This window comes from Anguilla rostrata, chromosome 18 (genome assembly GCF_018555375.3).
Source record: "Anguilla rostrata isolate EN2019 chromosome 18, ASM1855537v3, whole genome shotgun sequence".
NCBI lineage: Eukaryota > Metazoa > Chordata > Actinopteri > Anguilliformes > Anguillidae > Anguilla > Anguilla rostrata.
In genome coordinates this window covers 20170437-20193849 of record NC_057950.1, presented here as the reverse complement: position 1 = coordinate 20193849, position 23413 = coordinate 20170437, and the positions used below count along the sequence as shown (strand labels likewise).

The window sequence follows — 23413 nt, the reverse complement described above, 5'->3', positions numbered from 1 at the left end:
ATAATCAGAAACCATGGAATAATATGCTGCAGTACAGGAAATAGTAAATAAAAACATGTCCTGTCTCAGGAATGATTCATACTACTTTCTGTCCTTTCACAATGATTACTTACAAACTTACAAAAGGCTTTTGAATTTCAGTGAATCTGAATTTCTAAAGGCATTGCTGCTGTTCATACAATAGAAAAATGGCTGCATTACTTCAGATTGATGAGCTTTCCCTTAAATGCCACGCATTATTTATTCATCCTGCATATACAATATGGGCCTCTCGCATGCTGTTACCAAAGACAGTGGGACATCACAAGAGGCCCAGCGAGACGCAAAATCAGCTGACTGCTCGTTACACCTGGGGAACTGCAATTTTCCTTTGGAACGGAGAGGGGCCCAAGGACTGGACAGAAAGCCCTGGGGCACATGGTAAGTACTTAAAAAAATATATATTAGTCCTAAAATTCCTAAAAATGTTGTCCAGATCAATAGGAGAGTTTGTTTTTCTCCCCTAGAGGGCAGTGTTCAATTCCTTTACTCTGAAACTCGTATTTCATTTAAAATAAAAATGTAGATATTGGATATTTACATTATTAAGGTCGATACGTGCTTACTTGGGACACATTGAGGTATTTGTGATTTCCTTTCAGTCAGCTGCCAATTATGACATTGAGGACAAGGTGTGTGGATTCCTTAGCCAATCAGTCCTAAATAGACCGGTCTTGAGAACACCCAGAAAACCAGAAGACACTGCAGCCCTCCAGGACTTGTGCCCTAGATCACCTGGAGGTGGAGAATTCAGTCAACAGAAACCTTTTTTTACAGTAGACTAAAATAAATAAATGTTAAAGCGTCGTTGAATAATACTCCTTACTAATTTGAGTTTCATTTAATTTCCTTTCGTCCGGTAATTTAAGGAAAAGCCAACGCATTTACTACAGAGGATGATTACTGATGTAATTAAGCCGTAGGCCTAATAGTTTTAACATGATCCCCCCATTCATTCAATAGGTTCGTTTAATAATTAGCGGAGTTTGACATTTTATAAACTGACTCTCATCATTGTTTTCAACTCCAGCAAGTGTGTCAGTTTACCACTGATCGTTGTATTTAAAAATGTTATATTTCTGAATAATGTGTCCTCTGATTGAACCCCACCGCCCCCTTCAGAATTTATAATTATTCTACTGCCTTTGATCACGATATTTTGCTTGATATTTTGACAACAAATTAATACACACATTTTAGCATAGCTTCGTAAATATGCAAATATTTTTCATCACGTATATTTCAAAAGAATAATAAAGATACAGCTTACCAGTTTATTATTTAATCGCAAATAAAATCCACTATTTTGCTTTTTGCCTAAACGACTTTCGCTTGATGCGCCAATTCTAATTAGCCTGTAAACTCACCTCACTTAAAATGGACTCATAGCCTACATTCCATGGAGGATTAGGCCTACTAGCCAATTCATATTTGTTAAATCAATAAATCAGTCGGTCAGTCAATAAATCACGTAGTCAATCGATTGATCAATCAATAAACCAGTTTAGTCAGGACAGTTTTATTCCAAATGTGCAAACAATTTTTGCTCAGATATTTTTTTTTCAGAAAGCAACACGGATAAGATATAATAATAATAATAATAATAATAGTAATAGAACTTCCCATTGATGTATTATCACTACTAGAAACTGCTTCCGCGCGCATACTGCTTCACGTTGTCAATGGAAAATGAGAATACTAAAATAATGATTGGTAGGATACTCCTCGGCATCAACATAATGGTATTTTTCAACTAAAAGTTCGATACCATCCCTGCCCAACTCCGTCGAATAACGTAGACTGCATGCGAGTTAACCAGCTCTTTTGCCTACTTGACGGGTGTGCCACCTGCCACTGCGTCAGTAGTCACCTTGGCCAATCGCGTCCACGCAACCGGAGAAACATTTTCCCAGCGCACTTGGAAATTCCAGAGGTTCCGTGATTATTGATTGGAAGGAAACATCTCACCAGTGAACAACTGGTTGCAGTGCGGGGACACCACTGACAGCACTTTTGACGAAAGACTACCCGAATCTGAGCGCATTTGGCACTGACCCACGGCTCCAAGTGGATCTCCCTAACAAACGTGGACTGTTTCGACATAACAGACGTTTTATTTGCAATTGCAACTGTTCCACGCTCTACTCATTCAATTTGGTTGGACCGCATATTGGTGAGCAAGCACTGCTACTTGAAGCGAACCATGTTTTAACTTTGTGTGTGAGCTTTCAGACAAAATGCCAATTACGTGGTAGTCATTAAGCATGCATTTACCAGTTTATAATTTTGAAACGAAAGACCGTCATTCACGACTTAATATATACTCAAACAGTTGCATATGTCGAGACATGCCAAATCAATATATTGTCTGTTAATTTCAAATGTTACATGTGGTGGTCCTCTATGCGTCTACTGGGCTAATATTTCCCAGAGCAGCAAGATAGATGAAATATAGAAGGACAAGACAAAACAGTCGGTAATGTTTAATGTTATTTGCCTGCTTATCTTTCCGGCGGGGTCTTACCCGTTTTTATCTTGGCTATTTCCTCCGAAGTTTCGTTAACAAGTGGACACGCTCATATTGTCTGGTTTCATAGCTACGCATGTTGCTCGATCCTTATCTGCCAAATATTTTTTTTGAAATCCTTGCACTATGGCTTGTATAATGCACTGCGCTCCTTCGTTTCCTCAAAAGGTAGTCACTGCTTACTGCTGTGCGAAGCGGAGCTACAGCGATTGGACAAGATAAATGAGGCAGTGGGGGAAAATGTTTTTGTCAAACTAAGTATGTTATTAATAAATTTAGTGATAAAGTAATACATATTCAATCATCTGGACAACTATATCCGAACCGCCTCATTTACTTTCAAAGTAATCAATTAGTTTTGTTATCGATTCCAGGCAGGCGTTCGGCTGCAATTGATGGGTGACGAGACGAAAAATTGTCCTTACATGGTGAATGCGCTTGCAGGATTTCGCGTTTGGGACGGCTGACTTCAAAGCTCTCAAGAGGAAAGGCACGGAAATGCGTGCTTACTTTTGATATTAAATGATGCGATGTGGCAAGACCATGATTAAAGAACACACAGACCCACACTCAGAGATTGAGAGAGAGAGACAGAGAGAGAGAGAGTTGAAAAGCACAAGGCTAATTGAAACAAGCTAATTGTTCAGTAATGCAGTCATGAAGTCCTTAAGTTTGTGACTACCATCCCTTCGTTTGCTCATATTAGCGTTACTCCATGATCTACTGTTTATTGTAACTTATAAATTCATCAGGACGTATTGGTACGCAAATGTAGCCTGACAATAGCCTAACTCTGATTCAGACACACGGGGTTGAGCCAGTGGAATTGAAATTTTATTTATTTATTTATTTATTTATTTATTTATTCATTCATTTATTTATTTATTTACCTGCCCTACTTACTTACCTAGCTACTTAGTGGCATTAGCTAGCAATGGTAGGCAGATGGGCCATAGGTTTACTGCGAGATATTGTGTTTCCAGCGAGATAACTACATTACCACGGTTCTTCTTTGTTTTTCTATATTTAATCCATTTTCACTGTGGTGGATAAAGGCTTGAACCCGGAGATAACAGAATTATTCATTTGATATGAATTCAAAGACGTGGGAAAGGGCGATTAGTGTGGGCAAAGGTGTTACATTAAGAGTAATTTTCTTACTGTCACTAATGTGGGCGCAAGTGTATTTGGGGTTTTTGATGACCTCATCTGACAGCACAAACAAAGGCTTATCATCGGTGACATTTAAACTCGCGTGTGTTTTCAGTGCATTGCTAGAACACGAATCTTGGCTTTGGTGTGGGCTGCACCGGCACTCATCTGCACAATCGGAAGAGATTGTGGATGTTTGAACGTCACTGGCCCATCTTGATTCTCCCCGGAAAGTGTGTATGGCTTGGTTCCAGGCTTGGTTATCCGTTTGGTTATCAGTTCACCCTGACTGTCTTCACTGGACTAAAAATGCAGTGTCCACAGTGGTGAACATTCTCAAAGACTGTCAGAAGTTGCAAGTTCAGCATGCAATCAGTATAACACTATGGAGGATAAGGTTAGTGTTAGGGTCAACTTTAAGAGACACATTAATACAAACAGATTTAAGTGAATACAACAACTTGGGTGACTTGCAGAATATGAACTTTGTAGAAATGTTCATTTCTTCCATTGACTATGCACCTTTTTATTTAAAAAAAAGAAAAGTGAATAAAAATGGAAAAATTCACTCTGTGCACAAGGGCTGTGACGGGTTAATTTAATTATACATGAAAAGCAAAGCTCGGGTGTTTGGCAAGTTTCAGCGTACCTGATTTATAGGGTCCACTCACTCAGCCAGCCTAAGAGGGGGCTCAGAGGTCAGAATATCTCTGAGACTGGAGGCATTTGTTATATCACAGTGTCGTAGATGAGAGTGGAGACGCATCTATTCGTGCCTGTGCCGTTTGCTGAAATCCCTCCTGCACCTGCCAACTGCCGGAGCCCTGGCAGAAGGCATCAGTTGGATTTCATGAAGCAGTAATGATTGACAGGCCTTTGGTGTGAACCTGCATCTCGAGGTGTCTCCACTGAAGGTGATCTTCATGGATGTTGTCACTGTAAGCCCTCCTGTTTTATTCATGCATAAAACTGGCTAAATGAGCCCAAGGGTTAGAGTGTGCGGGGCTAGCAGTCGATTTGGTGCTTTCTGCATCCTTAGCGGTTCCTTTCCTTTGCCTTCTGTGACTGTATGATTTGATAGAACCAAAATTGCGTCTTTTGCAGAAATATTATACTATAATTTGTTCATTATAGATCAAAACTAACACAAATTAAAAGAATATAATTACTTGTTAATGACTTGCTAATTTTATTGCCAGTTAGGTTTACTTAAAAATAATGTGGTATTTATGTTATGTAGGAAAGCTGAAATGATCACTGACTGTCCTAATAATAATAATAATAATAATTAATATTATCAATGCAGTATTTTGCAGTTGGTGGGGGGGCTGGGAGGAGGGGGCAAGTCCTGGAGTAGCATGCATATTTTGTATGACAAAGCTACATTTTGGACAAAAAGGTAATCTTATAAAATTGAATTGACATAATTCAAGGCGTTGCTTTTCTTGAATGAGAACCATTTCTCTTCTGAGAACTCACTAAAGATATGATGACAGGGCCCTCTACCAAAGGAACTGTTCATTATTGGTTATCTTTCTGTTTAAGCTGTTAATAAATTACACTAAAGTATGAGCATAGAACTAATTTCTCTAAAAAAAAATAAAGGTGTGTGTGCACCAATGGCTTCAAATAAATTAACAATAGATTTAATTGTTCTGTTGACTGTTTATGTCATGCATATTTTGTATGTTACATTACAATTAAAATAGTTCAAGTAAAGAAGGTTTTTTAAATACAAAAGAGAGAGTCTTATACTCAAGAGTACTAGTGAGTCCATACTGTGACATAACATAAATATGAAAACCCAATCTTAAAACAGCTAAACTTGAAAAATGTTCCTTTTGGGAGTTGATTAAATAAGAGAGACAGTTTGAAAGATTCCCTTCAATGAACAGTCTGAACATAGCAATAACATTTCTGAAATGTGATTACATTTTTAGGGGAATCTCTCGAGGTGGTCTGCAGCTGATAGCAATACTTTGCCTGTCTTCAAATTTTACTTTCGTTGTCCTGAGAAAGTAAATTGCTCCTTTGAAAACACCCCCCCAGCTGTTTCTCTTATGTTTTCACTGCAGACTCCCATAGAGCTTCACTGTGCCAAATTTCAGGCCAGTAAGTCACTCGCATGCAGTGACTTCAGGGGCTTCTAGGAGGATGGAATGAAGATGTGGAGATTAGAAAGTTAACTTTAGAATATGGGAAGATTCCATATTTCATATTTACATGATATACACTGCTAAGGAACCAGAGGCCCAAACTCTGGTGTTCTCGGGTATTTTGATTGTTAGCTGCCTTATTTTGCCGTGTGCTTGGCATTGCACCTTCAGAACTCCATTCTCTGTCTAATGTTCCGACTGCCTCTTGCAAGTGCAAATGCAGTTTACTATACGCTGCTCCACAGTGCTCAGCTTTAAATAACAAACATAATGTTATGCAATTGAAAAGTGTGCTTATGAAAAAGACTGAATGTGTTTCTCACACTTGAAAGTCACACACACAGAATTCTGTGCTTGCGGTTGCTATGAGACAGAATCTGACTTTCCTTAAAAACTCCCAAAGTACACATTACCCTTTTAGAATTAGCAATTGAAATGACCGTAAACACAGAACCTTTAAGTTGTGACAAAAGCCATGACATTTATTTGCCATTTGACTTTGGGGAAACAGTTAATTACATGGCTTTTGTCACAACTTGATATGCAAATCATGTAGGTCAAAGGGGGCATTTTTAGCCTTTGCTTGTAAGGACTTATTCTTACTTTTCTGTCCTCATTTGAATGTTAATTATATAGCATATATAACATTATATATATACTTAATTTGTTATTTAAATTAGTTGTATTTTGTCACGTACAAAATAAAAAAAGTGCAAGAAAGAAATTCAGTTTTTTCTTGATAAATTACATATCATTAGGTAGATGTCTTTATTATTTAGTTGTTTTATGATATTTTAAATGTGGTTTTTTCAACTTTTAAAAGAAAGAATAAAATATTTAAAAAAACATAATTTGAGTCTGGCCTGCATACGGAGGTGTTATTAGGTTGTTAGCGTCTTATTATTCTAGTGCTCGTCTTACCTTTCAGAAGAGCTGCGTTTATGAAGTGTGCGCTTCAGTTGTATTACATGTTGTACCTGTCATAAGACTGGGTGTCAGGTTTGCTGAAAAGGTAGTTATGTCCAGACTTTATTTTCAAATGCTTTCATGCATTTAAGGCTTCTCTCTTCAGAAGAAATTGAGGCGAACTGATGCAAACGCACACCCACATTTGCTAAACTGAGTATGATGAGTTGACTTCAATAGGCAGTTCTTGCAAAGGTTAGGCCTGTTCTTTTGCTTGTTACAGTTTGATCTTTTATATTCTTGTGGCATCATGCAAATGTGTTCACCTATGCTCTTTCTCCGACTACATCATTAAAGCTGGGATCTGACTGTATTTGTTAGTTGGAGCCTCTCTTTGGTCATAAGGCAGGTGTAGATAATGGGATGTTGGAATGACTTTAATGCAAGATGTTCTTTGACAGGTTATGGAACCTGTTGTAGTATATCAGTTACGGTAGATGTTTGGGACCCCATCTTACAGGTATGCTCGTTCCATCTTGTGCAGGGAAGGTGCCCTTTGATACAGAGGTTATTGTATTACATTGAGTCATTTCGCAGGTGTGCTTTTCCGTAGTGACTTACACGGGTAACGTTTTTTACATACTGTACAGTACATTTATACAGCTGAATATTTATGTATGTGATTCAGGTCAATTCCCTTGCTCAAAGGCACAACAGCAGTGATACAACTGGTAATCGAATGTGCAACCCTTGAGTTATAAGCTGTTGCCTTGACTTCATTGGTCAGGTTACAGACTGATTATTGACTAACAGATCAATTGTGAGCATCTCAATTGCCGTTCAAGCTTGTCTGAACCTGTCTGTAGCATTGCTGACTCCGACAGCATTTACTTCCTCAAACAAAGCTGTCTGGTGGGCATATGAGTGATGACGTGTGTGGACACGGCTTGTTAAATCCCTGTAACTGCATGGAGAAAGCAGCATATTGCAAGGCAATGAGGTAGTTCCAGCAAAAGCCATATCACTCTCCGTGATTTACTGGCCTGTTCAATATTATTTGTAAGCTGAACATTCTATAAAGTAACACTGCCTGTGCTGAAACTCCGCCCCTTTCAGTGAGCATCAGTTTATGGTCACCTGGCCTGTGGGCCTGGATGTGGCTGTTTATTTTGGTTAAGACAGGCTGCTGATAGCACAGCGCAGCGGAGACTTTGGTTGAGATTGGTGTACAGATAATAACCTTAAGCTTTGGAGCTCGATCTGCTACTCCATTTGGATTGAAACAGCCTCAGACTAGAACGCCTGCAGAGAGGACAAGCTGAAGACCTGAGGTTTACAGAGAGAAGGAGAAAGCAGTAAAGTGGGCAGATGGTTTGGTAAGATATTGGACAGCCTGGTAGGCTCTGACAGGTCTTTCTGTCTTTGGAGGTCATTAGCACTTTAAACGAGTCTCCTCAGCGCGACTGTAATATGGCTCTTGATGGCCGTTTTAATTTGATTAATTGCTTGAGGCGTCCACTCGCCGATTGCTTTGCCAAACAGGAAGCACGGCTGATGTCATGGTAGCATGCTCTGTATTTTATTTTTTTACTCTATCCTTAAATGGCCACTGTGTTGTATTCAGGCTGTTGGCTTTCAAAGGATAGCTGATTGTGAATGCAATATTTGAAGTGTAAATGTTTCTTATTTAACATGCTCCACCATTCTCCGAGATACCCATTTAATCCCCATCTTGTAGTTCACTGGGTTTTTAGCAGATCTCTGTTTGTTTTTGCCAGCAGTGTGATAACACAGTGTACATACAACCGAGCAGTGCGGCACATTAGAAACGAGTTGTTTCGTTCTCTCCTTTCCTGGACAGAATGAAAGAGGCTGGGAATGCAGTCTGGTGTGTGTTCTGTGAGGTATTTTTTTTCCCAGGCTGGTTCTGCCATGTTTGAGGAGCGGAAGTGTGATAACGTGTGATAGAGGAGGAAACGGGGGTACGGGGTTCCTGAAAAGGGCTGCTCGTCTGGGGCGGTTCAGTGCTGCAGATGTGAGAGGGCTGCATCGGGGCTCACACACAGTAAAGGGGGGATAATCCCGGCCTGTGATTCTGTCAGGAGGCCCAGATAAAGCACAACTCTCAGCACCTGGGACCCAGGAGACGCTCCCCACAGAGAGGACGTGATTGGATTACTGCCAGTGTTTCATGCCCAGTGGTCTTATGAAAAGCAGGTATCATATGCCGGCATGCCCGTCTTATCCTCGTGCCACGTTTAATCGACACCAAGACGGGGGTAAAAGGCAATTTAATAACATTCGTTTCTGATCTAATGTGATGGTGAAATCCCTTCCCTGCACTGTGCGAGGCCGGTATGAGTCGATGGGGTGCCTGTGGCGATTTACGTTTCCCGCGGTAGGAGCCTGCCGAGTTTGGAGAGTGTGTGAATTTGTGAAGTCTCTCCTCGCTCGCCCCTCTGCGGTTCATGAAAATGAATCAGTCTTGAAACACCTCTGTCTGTACAGAGGGAGGGGAAGCCACTGAGATGTCCTCAGGACAGGATGTTGAGAAGACGCTAAGAAGTCAAGCAGGACAGTAGACGGGTCACGTTCAGCGAGAGACTAGACTGGTGTTCTCAGAGACTCATTCATATACATATACATATGGGAACTCATTTTTGGTTTTTTGCTCTTGGATTATGAAAGATTCAGCTCACAAAACATTAACCAATGGTTTAAAAATGTTTTCACCTAATGTGGATTTTATAAGACATCTGTTCGTTGTGCTTTTTGTAAATTTTTGGTTATTTTTTCTCGCCCTCTTGCATCTGAAGCACACATCAGGTACGCACTGAGGCCTGTCAGATTTCAGACCACAAAATATCAGTTTTTTTTGTCTGGCTTTGTGAGTCATTCCATCAAGATGACTTACTATTCTGTCCACGGAGTGATGTTGCAGAAACCATCGAATATTTAAAACATGCTTTGCTTTCACATTTCTTACCTGAATTAAATGTGTATGAGATTTACTGCATTTCAGACAAATCCAAGGTGGTCTTGTATACTGCTGAATTAGTATTACTTATTATTATTATTACTTATTGCCCTATTCTTATGTTCGTGTTTAGAAAAAAAAAACTTTAAAAGGCAATATATGGTACTGAGAACAGAAAATAAGAGAGCATTGTGTCAAACAAAAGAAAATGGAGGAAATTTTAATCATTTGATTTGCATGCTGCAGCATGCTTGACATACTGAACTATTTTGTATTTCTGTTCATTTCTTTAGCAAAAAGACTATTATAATAATCCTACCACACCACACTCCGATAAACAGCTGCCCAAGAAATGATATGACTGAACATACCCAACATTCAGGAGCATTTGCATGTTCATGTGGGTTATGATTCATAACAAAATTATCCATTAAGCTGCAGTTGGAAGATGACTGTGGCTCACATTGGCAATGAAAACAGCAACAGAACTTCCCTTGTGGGGACTGCACACTAAGGGTCAATGCAGTCGATTGCCTCAGCCATGAAACAAATCATAAAGCATATTATTAGGCAGTCAGAAGTAATCTCAGACATGCTGGAGCATAGCACAGACACATTTCCTCTGAGTGTGTTTGTCAGACGGGTTAATGGAATATTATGGAAGTAAGCTTGACCCGTGTCACACTTTCTGTCATCCTTATTTTTACCATTTTTATTAACCGCTTCCATGTAAATTGCATATAGTAGAGAACTCACATACTGCAGTGGATCCTGGGAAGGAACTGTGCCAAGGTTGTTATTGGGCAGGATTAGATTTGCTCTGGACGAGAGCATCTCTTATTGTAAATATAAGATTGTGTTGGCCCTTTGATACACTCTGATGGTGAATGTATCATGCTATGATCTAACCCCAGTCCACAGAACAAAGATCTGTGTCTAGTGTAGAGAAGCAAAAAGAAACATATAAACCTGTTCCTTTTGGGAAGGTAGCTGGGAGTGGATGCTTCAGTAGTAAAATCTATATTTACAGTGTGTTGTTAATTAATGAGAATGGCAAGTTGTGGTTTATGCTAATTAACAGATTGTAAAACCAAACCCTTGACCCTTCCTCAACACCACCAAATACAAAATATAACCTACTTCACCTAGTCCCAGTAACTATTTTACCTGATTATAATAGCGTAGGTTGTGTAACAGTTTTTAAGTCAATTGGTTCAAAAAGTACTTCCCCATAGTTATATGCCTGGGTGCAAGTATAATTACATTTGTATGCAGCCTAACTGATATGAGAAGTCTGGCTAATACCTTTAGCGTGTTCTGCATTTGTTTGTTTAGCAGGCACCTTCACCCAGCATGACTTGCAAAGGGCTGAGTGCTTACCAAAGCAGTTTGTGTTAATGACCTTGCTCAAGGGTATGACAGAGGAGCTCCTGGGACCGGAGCCTGAAACTCATTCCCAATTCACAGCCCAGCAGAGCACGCTGTGTCCCCCACCCCTCAGTCACTGCCCCGTTACGAGCCAGACAGCTGAGCTGTGAGGAAGGACACGCAAGCTTCACTCTCGCTCCCGAAAACTTCAGCGCTCCGACAACTACTGCATTAATCATTCGGTGCCCGATGGTGCTTCAAAGTTGTAACGTTTCTAAATGGACCGAGTAATTTGAGCGTGGCTGCTAGGAGCGAAGCGTACCGGTTCTGCGTTGTGTTATGGCCCGGGGTGGGTGGTCTAATTGCCAGGTCGTTGCCGGGGTTACTAATTGCACTTAAAGATGAGAGTGACTTCAAAGCCGAAGTGCACCAGTAGAACAGGTGGGATATGAGTAATGCCTTAGACATGTACTGAGGCATATTTTCTGATGTTTTTAATTTCCCTGCCATAGTGTTTCCCATGTTTTAATTAAAACCTCAAAAGAGCTGCTGGTGTAAATATTATTTTCTGTCATGTTATTCCTGTGAGTGAGTGTGGCGGTGTAGTGTAGTCCTTAGGGAAGTGGGCTTGACCTCAGAAGGTTGTGGGTTCAATTCCCAGGTAGGGAGCTGATGTTGTGCCTTTGAGCAAGGTGCTTAACCTGAACTGCCCCAGTAAATAACCAGCTGGATAAATTGATTGTTTGTTTTAAAAAATATAATCTGTGTATGTCACTCAGAACAGAAGTGCCAGCTAAATGCGCCAGCGTAATACAATGTAATAAACTCTTCATCCAAGGTCACTTCCCATATCCAGTAGGGAGTGGACACACCTGTAAGAACTACTTCAGGTGTGAAATAAGTTCCCTTGAGAAATTACTTCAGTAAGCTCTGCTTTGTCAGTTGACCCCAATTTCCCATAACATAATTGTTTATTGCTATGCAGGGACATTGGTCTGCCTCAATGTTAAATTGGCTTCAATCGTAAAATTTTGTTCCTCGTATTTTTTTATCATCCTTAATTTGATATTGGTGTTTTTGGGACATAGCTGTGCCACCCACTGCGGCGCAGAGAGCAAAAGTGAGAGTGTACACGACTCGCGTGGGAGCCAAAGGCTGACCACACTGGCGTGTCAAAGGGCTAGCGCCAGTCAACATGTTAGCGGCTGCCTCCATGCGTAGAGCGACTGAGCTAAACAACTCATTTCCATCTGTAAACCTTGACAGGTCAAAGCATTTGAATTACAGTATTCAAACTGAATCTTTTCTGCAATGCTGTAGTGTGAAACACACACCCTTGCCTGAAACTGATCTGAGATCAATCTGGTTTGAAGGAACACGGTTGGTACCTTGTTGGTTTTCCATACGAATGCGCTATACAGGACATGCAGAGAATTCATATTTCCAATATCAATATCATGTTAATATTCATATTCTGTAACCTGACTTTGCTTTGGGTAGGTGGTTCTGCATCATTATAACTCATAAATGCTGCATTAAATCATGCATTCTTCATGTATTTGGTACATTTATTTTTCATTTCTTTCATATGCATTATCCAGGGTGACTAACATGCTGCAGTGTCCCGGGGTTCACTGGCAGTCCAGCTGCAGTAAGTACTGAAATAGAATTGAAATAAGCAGATTGTGTTTTGGCACACAGGCGGCAGTGCAGCTTACAGAGCTCGTCTTAGCACTTGGAGTTCAGAAGAGAGGAACTGCTGTTGTGCTCATGCGCAAGTCCTTTAAACCTCAAGTGCTTCTGTAAATATACAGTGCAGGGCATGCACGCCATGTAAATCACCCCGCGTAGAGGGAAGTGCTCAGCGGTGCTCAGTGGAAGAATACTAATTAACTTTGGAAATATGCTGTGCTAAATAATAATACGGTCCGAAGTCGTTAGTCACTTTTGCTGAAGGTACTGGCTTGTAGCGGTGCCAGATCAGAGGTGTGGGGCAGTCACTGGCTTGAGGCAGTTGCATCTTTGTGGCAGTCGTTGGTTTGGGGCAGTCCCCGGTTTGTTGTTATTGGACAGAGGAGGTGTCAATTAGCAGACAAAGGGGAATAAATTAGCATCTATTAACTACTCACTTCAAAGCTCAATGTAAGCTATTCCTATTTGAAAAGTAAAACATTTTATGTGAATTATACTTCATTCCTAATTCAATAAACAATTGACGGCTGTAGGTCTCAATTATAATGTTCTCCTGTAGAACAACTGCCTTCTTTGACATCAAGGAAATGTAACACTTTCATACCACTAGTACATGGACAACAGGCTCATGTTCGTTTCACATTTATTTCTCTCTGCTACTCAGACTCATTTTGGCTGTATTCAGAGCTCAGTGTATTTTACAGTGTTTCTTTCCTTCAACTCTTTAAATGATGCAATCAGAAGGTCATCCTCACAATACTCTACTCTGAAAGAGCAAAAAAGAGACTTCTGACAATAAATTGAGAGGAAGTTGGCAGGTTTTAAAATCAACTTTGCAAGCTGTTATCTGAGACAAATTTACCTTTGTTAGCTTGACCTTCCGTGCTCACATTCTTATGACACGCTGTAATTCTGTCCAAAAAAATGGGATTTCATTTCTACCTGCGGCCTTTTTGTTCTCTTGTAATACCAAAACATTTAAAATCTTTCATGCAGTCCAAGGAAGTGGACATCAATTCACTGAAAATCTCGGACATAATCATTCAATAGCATCTTTGGCTAGCATTCTCTCATTGTTGTCTTAGCAGCAGACCTGTAAACATTGTCCTGCATTTAGTGTAGATTTTAGGGCTGGGCGATATACCACAATGATAATTATTTCGTGGAATAACGTTCTTGGCAGCATATGGTGTATTTCGTTTTTTTTTTTCCTGGAAGCATTTCACATGACTTCTCAAATCACCAAAACTGGTTTACCAAACTGACTTTGTGTAGGCAGTTTTTAAGCACAATTGTTGATCGAATGCAGGCCATTGTTGTTTTGTAATTTCCGTGCTTATCTCAGACCAGTTAGTCCTGTTTGCTCATGATGGCTGAGGCTGGGATGTAGATGGGGGTAAACCTGATCCTGGGTCAGTACTCCTCGCCAGAGACACGTTGTGAACACAGGCCCACGTCACTGAGGTTTGTGGCACTTTATAATCAGGGAATTCCACAATTTAACTGTGGCGTGCTGATTTGAACAACCACAGAAAAACCAGACTGACGGCATTTTATTGTAAGTCAAAGTTAAGGACAAATGAAAAGACAGACTGCCTGTCTTGTTGCTTTTCATTTTAAAGATCAGTAGCCTTAGACACTCATTACTCAGGGGTTGCGGTTGTAAGAGTGTGACTAACTTCTGAGCCCTTTCAGTGTGGTTTCCCTCTAGCAGACAAGGATCAGTGAGGGTCCAGCAAGCAGTGCTGGGAGTTGGGAGGCCAAGCAACCTTGGTCCTGCAGTGCCTGTTCTGTTTCTGGTTTTTCTTTCAGCCAGGCTTGATGGTACTGTCAATTTGATCCTTTAAACAGAGCCTGAGCCTTAATTCTCAAACTCTGTATGATGAATTTGAGTAATTCCAGCACATGGCCACTTGCATACATTAAGCCTAATACGACATCATTAAGCTTAATGATTAAGCCAATTATGTAGTTAGGAGTTTGGAAAGAGAAACCAGGAAATATCTCTGGCATTCCGAGGATCAGGGTTACAATCCCCTGGAATATATTAACTTTTTTTTTTTTTGTGAGTTTTTTTTTTTTACCAGTAAAAATAATAGTGATATGCAACATAGGAAAATAAATAGATTCATAGATCAGTGTGTCTCTTTTGCATAATTTACTTAAAACTTGCTTGTATCAGTGCAGGCAAGCTACAGGACATTCCTACACACCACCCACCAGGCTAATATTTATACCTTCTGCCAGTTTCAATTTCTTTTGTTTGTTTTTTTTTTCTTTTCTTTTTTTTAAGCATAGCACTTAGTGGCATTTCCGATTCATTGTTGGGAGAACTTTAGTGCTTTTAACTTGGGAAATGATTGATATGAAGTAACAGATTGTTTTGATGCATCTAAAAAAAATCCAAGTGGATGGAAAGCGTCTGCTCCTGCAGGGAATCCAGAAAAGGTGCTGTAAACCAGCTGCTCTGGGCTGCCCACCACTGACAGTGTTGCAAATTATTGATGCAAAAATTGCAACATTCTGCCATCTCGCCTGGGCCGCGCTTTGGTAGTTTGCCTCTGGTGGTGTGCGTCTGTGGCCTGATTTGGCAGGCAGAAAGTTAATGGCTTCCACTGGGTCCTGGGGAGATTTTTTTCTGTAAAGTATAGAGGGAATATTGAGTAAGTATGCGCAACAGAGGGAGCTCATTTGTTTACACACATGCTTTGTGGTGCCTTTATGATGACTGGCCCTTTATAAGCACTGCAACACAGTGCACTCAGATGGGGCTGTTTCACAGGAGCTGTGGTTTTAAAGGGTTTGTGTGTGTGTTCTCTAGCTGCAGTTATTCAGGGCAGAAACAGTTATAATCATCATGATCAATCAGACCAAATGTTTGCATTATAAACAGTATTACTTTCTTTGCCTTTTTTGTGGATTGTTAGTGTTTGGTACCATTTCCGTGGCTGATGAATTTGTAAATTCAGTCTGTAGCAATTTTCTTTTCTTTGTTTTAAATCTCAGAGACCACTCTGAAGTGAAGGTTGTACATTTCCATAGCAGACCGAGAATGCAATAAAAAAAAGTTAAAAGTGTCGTGTGGCTATGCTGGAGCAGTAAGGTACCATTTTGATTGGCTCAGTTCCTCTGCGCATCTTTAAGAGACGTGGGTGTTTGGTAAAACAGCCAGATCTTATTACTCTACTTTTAGTGCACTGCAAATATATTGAGGAAGTTGACTTTGTGATTTTGTTTTCTTACTTTGATGTTGTACTTGCTCAATATTGTGGTAAAACAAAGTGTAGTTGGCACAAAAGGGAAGTGGTCTAAGCTGTGAAAGTATATCCACTTACAATAATGTTCATGAACTGAAAAAAGAATCATGACCTTAGCCTTTTTGTAGGTGTTTAATTACACTTACAGGAGCTGTAGAAGAGACATTGCGGGTAAGAAGCTTTCACTTGATGACCAAGCTTAAAGCAGCTCAGTGTGTGCTCTCCTGCTACATCTAACGCCCATTGGAAGCGTCCTGTTGGTGCAGGCAGTGTTGCAGACTGTCTTCATAGAATACAGGCAGCCATATTTCATGAGACACCTTGTTCACTGGAGAGTAAATTCAAACCTTCAGCACATATCCATCCCTTAAGTGTGGCTAAACAGAAATGGTGGGGCATCATCTGTTATGTCAGCAGTTGTTGACATCAGAAAGTGGAAGGACATTATCTACTATGTCTGCATTGGTTGGCATCAGAGTTTGTATTTTTTTTAAAAAAGAAAGAAAATTTCCACATTTGTTTGTGATTGACAGAACCAGCAGAATATTGATACCTGAATGGGAACATAAACACTAATTCCAACATGGTATTAATATGGAGTTTGACCACCCTTTGCTGCTATAACAACCTCCACTTTTCTGGGAAGGCTTTATATTAGATGTTTTACTACAGGGATTTGTTTCCATTCAGCCAGAAGAGCATTCGTAGATCGGGCACTCACTGACCTGGCTCGCAGTTGGTTTTCCTTTTGATTCCAAAGGTGTTGGATGGGGTTGAGGTCAGGTCTCTGCAGGCCAGTCAAGTTGTTTCATACTGTTCTTGATGAAACCATTTCTATATGGACCTCGCTGTGTGCCTGAGGGCATTGTCATTCTGAAGCAGGAAAGGGCCTCCCCAAATTGTTGGGGAAGCACCAAATATCTCTAGAATGTCATTGTATGCCATAGGATTATGATTGGCCTTCCCTGGAACTAAGGGGCCATGAAAAACAGCCCCAGACCAAGGAGTGTCTAGATACCTTTGGTCATACAGTATAGTGTATTTATTTAGATTGATGTGTGTATTTCCTTTGCAATATGGTTCCCTCGCCTCTTTTTGTATGGTTTTTGCCTGCAAAGCACCTTGTGCCTCCACAATATTGCTTGTTTATTTATTTTTGGCCAGCCATTTATATTTTGTAAGGTTTTAGCATATTTTCCCATCTCTGATCCAGGAGGAAAAACAGTGTGATGTTGATAACTTTAGTACATTCTCATATTAAAATTTCCAATGATTTCTATGAAGCGGTGTTGAATCTGGCTGGAAGTTCCCCCACACAGTAGTTCCCCCTCCACGCAAAGGCTAACAGTACGCTTACCCTGGAGATTAGGAGCTATTACACCGCAGCCTGAGGTCTGCAGTGATTTAAAGGCTAATTAGCCTCTGACTTGCGAGGTGAAGCTCAGCCGGCCAGACGGGACTGCGGTGCTGACTTTCTCATGAGCACCTGGAATAACGATGCCTGCTGCGTCACTCTGGACACGATGGGGTCGCACTGACCGGCAGTGTCCTCTGCAACTGTCCCTTTGTTCTCCTTTCAGGAGATTATCCAGCCTGCTTACTCATCCCCCCCCCCCTCTTTTTCTGATGCTGTGTTTTACGGTTGCATCATTTTCTGGAAAGATTTGATAGTCAGTGGGAGGGAGATGGAGCATCGAGGCCCTAGAGGTGTCCCAGAACAGGCCAGTTGCAATCTTGAATGGGGAGGCGGTTTGATATTTTGCGGTCGGTCTGCTAAGTGAAAATCCAATTCAAGCAGATTTCATGGTGCTGCAGCCCATGGGTTTTATCTCTGCCTGATGACCACAGTACATAACCAATATACGGGGTTAATTTGGCTCTGATACAGTAGAAATTATTTGGATTTATGTGTGATTCCTATTGATTCCATTTCTCTTAGAAAACATAGAGAACATCACTTTTAGTCTCAGGCATACAGAAGTGTGATATCACCAAAAAGGCACATTTATAATCAAGTGTAAAATTGTGAAACAGCTGAATTTACACTGAACATGTTACGGTGTAGCGCATTTCATTGACATGATTCTAAACACTACTGCAAAGTGAGAGTTTGCAATACTGTTTAGTGTACTGGTCAATGTTATAAATTTGAATTCTTTTACTGTCAATACCATATGTGATGCATTCTGAGGGGGATGTCCAATTAACCACCAGTATGATATGGCAATGTGGTGGTGGTGTAGTATGATTGTTAGGGAAATTGGCTTGTAGCCTGAAGGTTGCATTGTTGATTCCCAGGCACGACACTGCCATTGTACCCTTGAGCACGGCACTTTACTGAATTACTCCAGTAAATATCTAGCTGTACAAATGAATTCCATGTCAAAGTGCAGAAGCTGTGTTGGTTGTTCTGGATTAGGGGGTCTGATATATGTCTGTAATGTTATGAGCTAGAGGGATGGGGTGGGGGCAGGGAGGAGTCCCGTTTTCTGACTCTCCCCAGGGCCTGACTTCTCTCTCACCAGGTCAAAGGTCAGGTGACTGGAGGTCACACAATCCTCTGCAGGTTAGCGGCTCCTCTGGGAATTCTGGGGGAGCCGCTAACTGCTGCCATCAGGGTAGGACAAACAGGATCTGGCTGAAGGGTTAACACCACGGAGGGGCCTCTGCTGTACAGTAATTCAGTCAAACAGGGAGTCTGGTGAACGGGTTTACACCTCGACATCCTCTCTCTGCTATAATTCAGTTTCCTGTCAATAAGAGTCGCCGTGAAAGAAAAACTTGATTATAGTTCAAAGAATGTTTGTGTCAACTGTGTGTGTCCATTAACTTTATTAATAGGTGCCATCTTGATACTTATTTCTTAATCAAAGGGTAGTTGCATCACAGTACTAACGTTAGTTGGTAGCTTGTAGTTTCTTAGCAAAACAACAAGGAAAGATGCGTTGGGACAAGTCAGTCAGCAAATTTCAAAATTTGCATAAAATGTATTTATTTACCAAATGAAAAAAATCATAGTTGATTATTTCTCATGGTGATGTTGACATTTTCTGAGTTTTGCAATATAGAGGATAAAATTGTTTTGTTTATTTAGTATCATTACAGAAGCAAAACCTACTGACCAGATGCTTTCTTCTTAGCAAACACAACTGAGACAAATGACAAACTCTGCTATGGCTATGGTTCCATTAAACTAACTATACCTAAAGGCACCCAAATTCACATGAACTCAAATGTTTATTGTCTTGGGGAAAGTTCAGGTCTTTTGAGCTGAAAGACCTAAATTCTCTGGGATTAACTGCTTTGCATTTTCACACTGGTATTCTCCAGGTACACTACAGGCTTGGTAAAAACTAATCCACTGGGTACTAGAGATTAAGATGGGAAAAGTTCAAATGATCCCATATCTCTGGCTCCTGGCCCAACATTAAATTCCTTTGCAAGCCTTATATTCAAAAGTGGACTTTAGCTTAATTTTGACCTTTAACCCTTGTGTTTGGTTTACTTATTAGCACCTGTGAAACTGTTAGCTTGGGTCTAATATACCCATGACATTACTGAGATTTTAATGCAATGCTTATATTTAACCCAAGTCCAAACAATATAACCAATCTGTATGGTTAATGGCTGTCATTTACCTCTGCTAGATCACATTTAACATTTAATTTATGTAATAAAGATGTGATTTATATAAATTCACCATAATGAAGGCATGCGGGGCATAAATCATGTCTATCTGTGAAAAATTTGAATGAAAACATAATGAAAAATAGGATATTAACCATGGTGTAATAGAACATCATAACATTCTCTGCAATGTGATTTATAATGCGAGTTTTAAAAATATTTCTTCATCTGATTTGTTATCATGCATGTATGTTGAATTTCATTATGTAAACGTGACTATTATGTAAACATTATGTGTCCTGGTTTAGGTCATGGCTTAATTTGCCTGTTGTGTGTTTTCAGATGTTGATGGAAATATTTGCACCATCAATACCATAAGACATCACAGAGATGCAAGTTTATTGCTCTCCCATTCCTCACAACAAAGAAAGCTCCATCCTCTGTTCCTTTGTGTTCTGAATAAGTGTGCAGGCTTTGCCTAATGCAATAATCCAGAGAGGTTAAGCCAGTGGGTCCCAACCCTATTCCTGGAGATCTTCAATCCTGTATGTTTCCATTCCAACTCATACCAAGCAGAAACCTTTCTGGCAAATCTTTTGAAGAAATTTTTTGGATGCATTGGTTCAGCTGGTGTAATGTAGGCTGCGGTTGTCACACCCTTGTTGTGGATGATCGTAGTATTGCAGAGACTTACTTTCAGCCATAATGTTCTGGTGCACAATAGCCTTCAGTGTGTGTGTATGTTTTTTACAGAATAAGACTCCACCTCTACCGTGGTCTATGACGTGCACCACTGAAAATCCCATAGTCGTCTACACTGTAAGACACTCACGATAAGGGCGTTTGCTGAATGAATGTAATCTCATTTTCTCACAAAACAGTACAAAGCTCATTTTTGGTGCATGAAGATATGGCCTATAATTAATTGGCTTATCTTTTTGTGCCCAAGGAAAAAATAAAAAGTTCTCATAGTGTTTAGATTCAATTTCAGGTTTCTTAAACGGAGTGTGTTATTCTTCTATTGCAGTTAGCAATGCTATTTTGAAAATTGGGAGCACTGAAAACAGGAAGTATAGTGGAGGTACTGCTTGTGGGTTTGTCTTCATGCAAAGTTCTATGGTCCTTCCAGGTTGTGTAGGGTGCCACTGCACTGTGTGCAAAGTTGAAAGTGAAATTATTGTGGTCAGTCAATAAGAATGGCAGCAGGTGCCGATAGCCAAACCAATGAAGAGGGAAAAAAGAAGATGCGGAGTGTGCATCCTCTGTGTTCCTCTGCACTGCTTTGTGTCACATCTGTGGGCCAACATGCCCCCACTCTCCACCTGTCCTGGCTGGGTCACGTAGACCTACCACAAACACTTCAGATTGTTCCTCAGCATTCATATTATTCATATTCAAAACCTTGCGCAACAGCCACCACCTCCAAAAATACATCTGAGAAAAAGAACATCTGGAAAGTGACTGCCCCCGGATATGTCCGAAAGACTAACCTAGTATGCCAAAATAAAGTAATGCATTTATGTTATGTTCCAAACCAGTTCCTGTCATGTTTTTTTTAAACAGTAGTAGTGTGAGTTTGGTCTTGAATAGCAAAAACACACAACAAAGGGTGATTCCATGTTAATAGCTTAGTGTTGGCTGAACTGTCATCATTAACATATTAAGTGCAGCTCTCAAACTGTTAGATCTCTACTGAGTACTGCAGAAAAAAGGCCAACACATCTCTGAAGGACTACAATTTCAATCTCAATTTTCTTTGTTCTGCGGTGTCTGCATTGTGAATGTAGTGAGCGGTGGCTCTGAATTCTGATGGTACACTATATATGCAAAAGTCCTCCCAATTCCACAGAATCCTCAGAACCGATAGAAAAAGAACGTTTAGATCACAGCAAAGCAGTCTGTGCAGAAATAATGAAGTAATCCAGGAGTACTGGTGCATAGAGCCGAGTGCATGGTTAACCTGAAAGACATCTGCAATTATCACCCCACAGGAAGTCATCTGGCACTTCTCTAATTTCAGCTGTTACCAGAATGGACCAGCCAGCCCACAGAAAGGCCTTGAAAGGCCATCACTGATTGCAAATATGAAAGTAATGTAAAAAAATAACACGTGTAAATAGATAGCAACTTACTGAATGCTTGTATGGATTCGTTTTTTTCATAAGCAGTTATTCGCCATGGCGATAGAGAATTACATTACAGGTTGATAAATATTGTCTTATTGTAAATGTTTTTTTAAACAAGATGTATAACACAGTACAACACGATGTCTACTTTTCTGCCTCTGGTGATCTACATAACACAATATTGTCTTCATATTAAAACACTATTCATAAATCTTTTAAAAATATGATATACGGCATAACTGTACAACACAACATCTACTTTTGTGCCTCTGGTGAGCTGCATAACAGGCTAATACATATTGTCTTCATATTAAAACTTAATTCATAAATCTTTTTTTTAAATGATATGTAACACAGTTCAACATAACCTCTACTTTTCTGCCTCTGGCCTCAAATCCACAAGTATTCACTGTATGCATTATTTATAAAAAAATAAATACTTAACACTTTAAACTAAAGTTAAAACCACCTCATTGATTTCTGCATTAACCATCAGCCATCTCCCAATGCTTCTACAGGCATTCCTTGTGAAGCTGTTACAACAACAACAACAACAACAACAACAAAAAGACACTTTCCCCTCCTCCCCCGAACTTCATTTTCTCAGTACAGACCTTGCAGGTTGATGTCTCTTGTTTTTTCTTTTTTCTAAACTGATGGGTTAACACATGTTTGTGAAGATATTCTCTGACATTTTTAACTGACAAAAAAATATCAGTAATACAGGTTTGTTCTGGCCGGAAAGAAAGTCGTTATTTTGTGCGATTTGTCTTGCATTGAAATGATGTGTGTAATTGCTAAGTTTTTGCTATGGTAAATGAGAAAGTAAGAACGTTTGAGGATGAGAACGGGCCATTTAGCCCTTCAAAGCTTATTAATTAGCCTACAGTCTAAAGTTCATCCAGCACAGTGTCACGTCTGGTCTTCAACACCCCAGTGCTACATACCTCAAGTCCCAGAATCTTATAACCTCCATCATCAGGATAAAACAGTACTTCCTGGTAAAGCATATCTCTTTTTTTCATATCATTACTAATTTATTATCTCTGTCTCTTTGTTATACTGACAGAACTGACAGAACCTGAAAAACCCCCCTCCACTTTAAGTATTTTTTTTAAAGGAAGAATTCTATCGAAACACCTGAGCTTTCTTTCTTTTTGTGTCACCGTATTTCCCAGAACTGGATAAGATTCATTTTTTCTCTTTCTGCATGATTTCTTTTGAAGAGTCCACTGGGATATGCTCCTGTCTACTGCCAATCCGGTAAACTCGCAATATGTAGTTTCAACCTAAAGTTAGAAATTGGCTAATGCTAATTTCTGTGTAAGCTACACGGTAAAAACATATCTTGTAAAAAAAATTAAATAAAATATGACAGAAATGCTCCTAGTGAAATGCTCCTACCCTTTAATGAAAGGCAAAACAGTATAAATTTTATGAGATGGCCATTAAATAATGAGTCATCACCATTATTCTACATGATTTTGACAGTATTTCAAAGAAACAGTGAAATCTGTAAAGTTTTATGGTAAGTTTTTTGTTTTATTTATTTTTTCATTTATTTTATATATACAGTGTAGTGCACT

The 23413-nt window shown here is 39.9% G+C and overlaps 1 protein-coding gene across 5 annotated transcripts in view; it reads left to right on the top strand.

The window, feature by feature from the left end:
- The first annotated feature begins 1843 nt into the window (after positions 1 to 1843).
- The window catches only part of LOC135244904 (muscarinic acetylcholine receptor M3-like), a 105228-nt gene continuing 83658 nt past the window's right edge, over positions 1844 to 23413 (top strand). For 3 of the 5 annotated variants that reach the window (XR_010327091.1, XR_010327093.1, XR_010327092.1), the window contains exon 1: positions 1854 to 2212. The gene's annotated coding sequence lies outside the window, so the exon portion shown is untranslated. Of the gene's footprint in view, positions 2213 to 23413 lie in introns of all 5 variants that reach the window. The other 2 variants (XM_064317573.1, XM_064317572.1) reach the window with 2 other exon arrangements.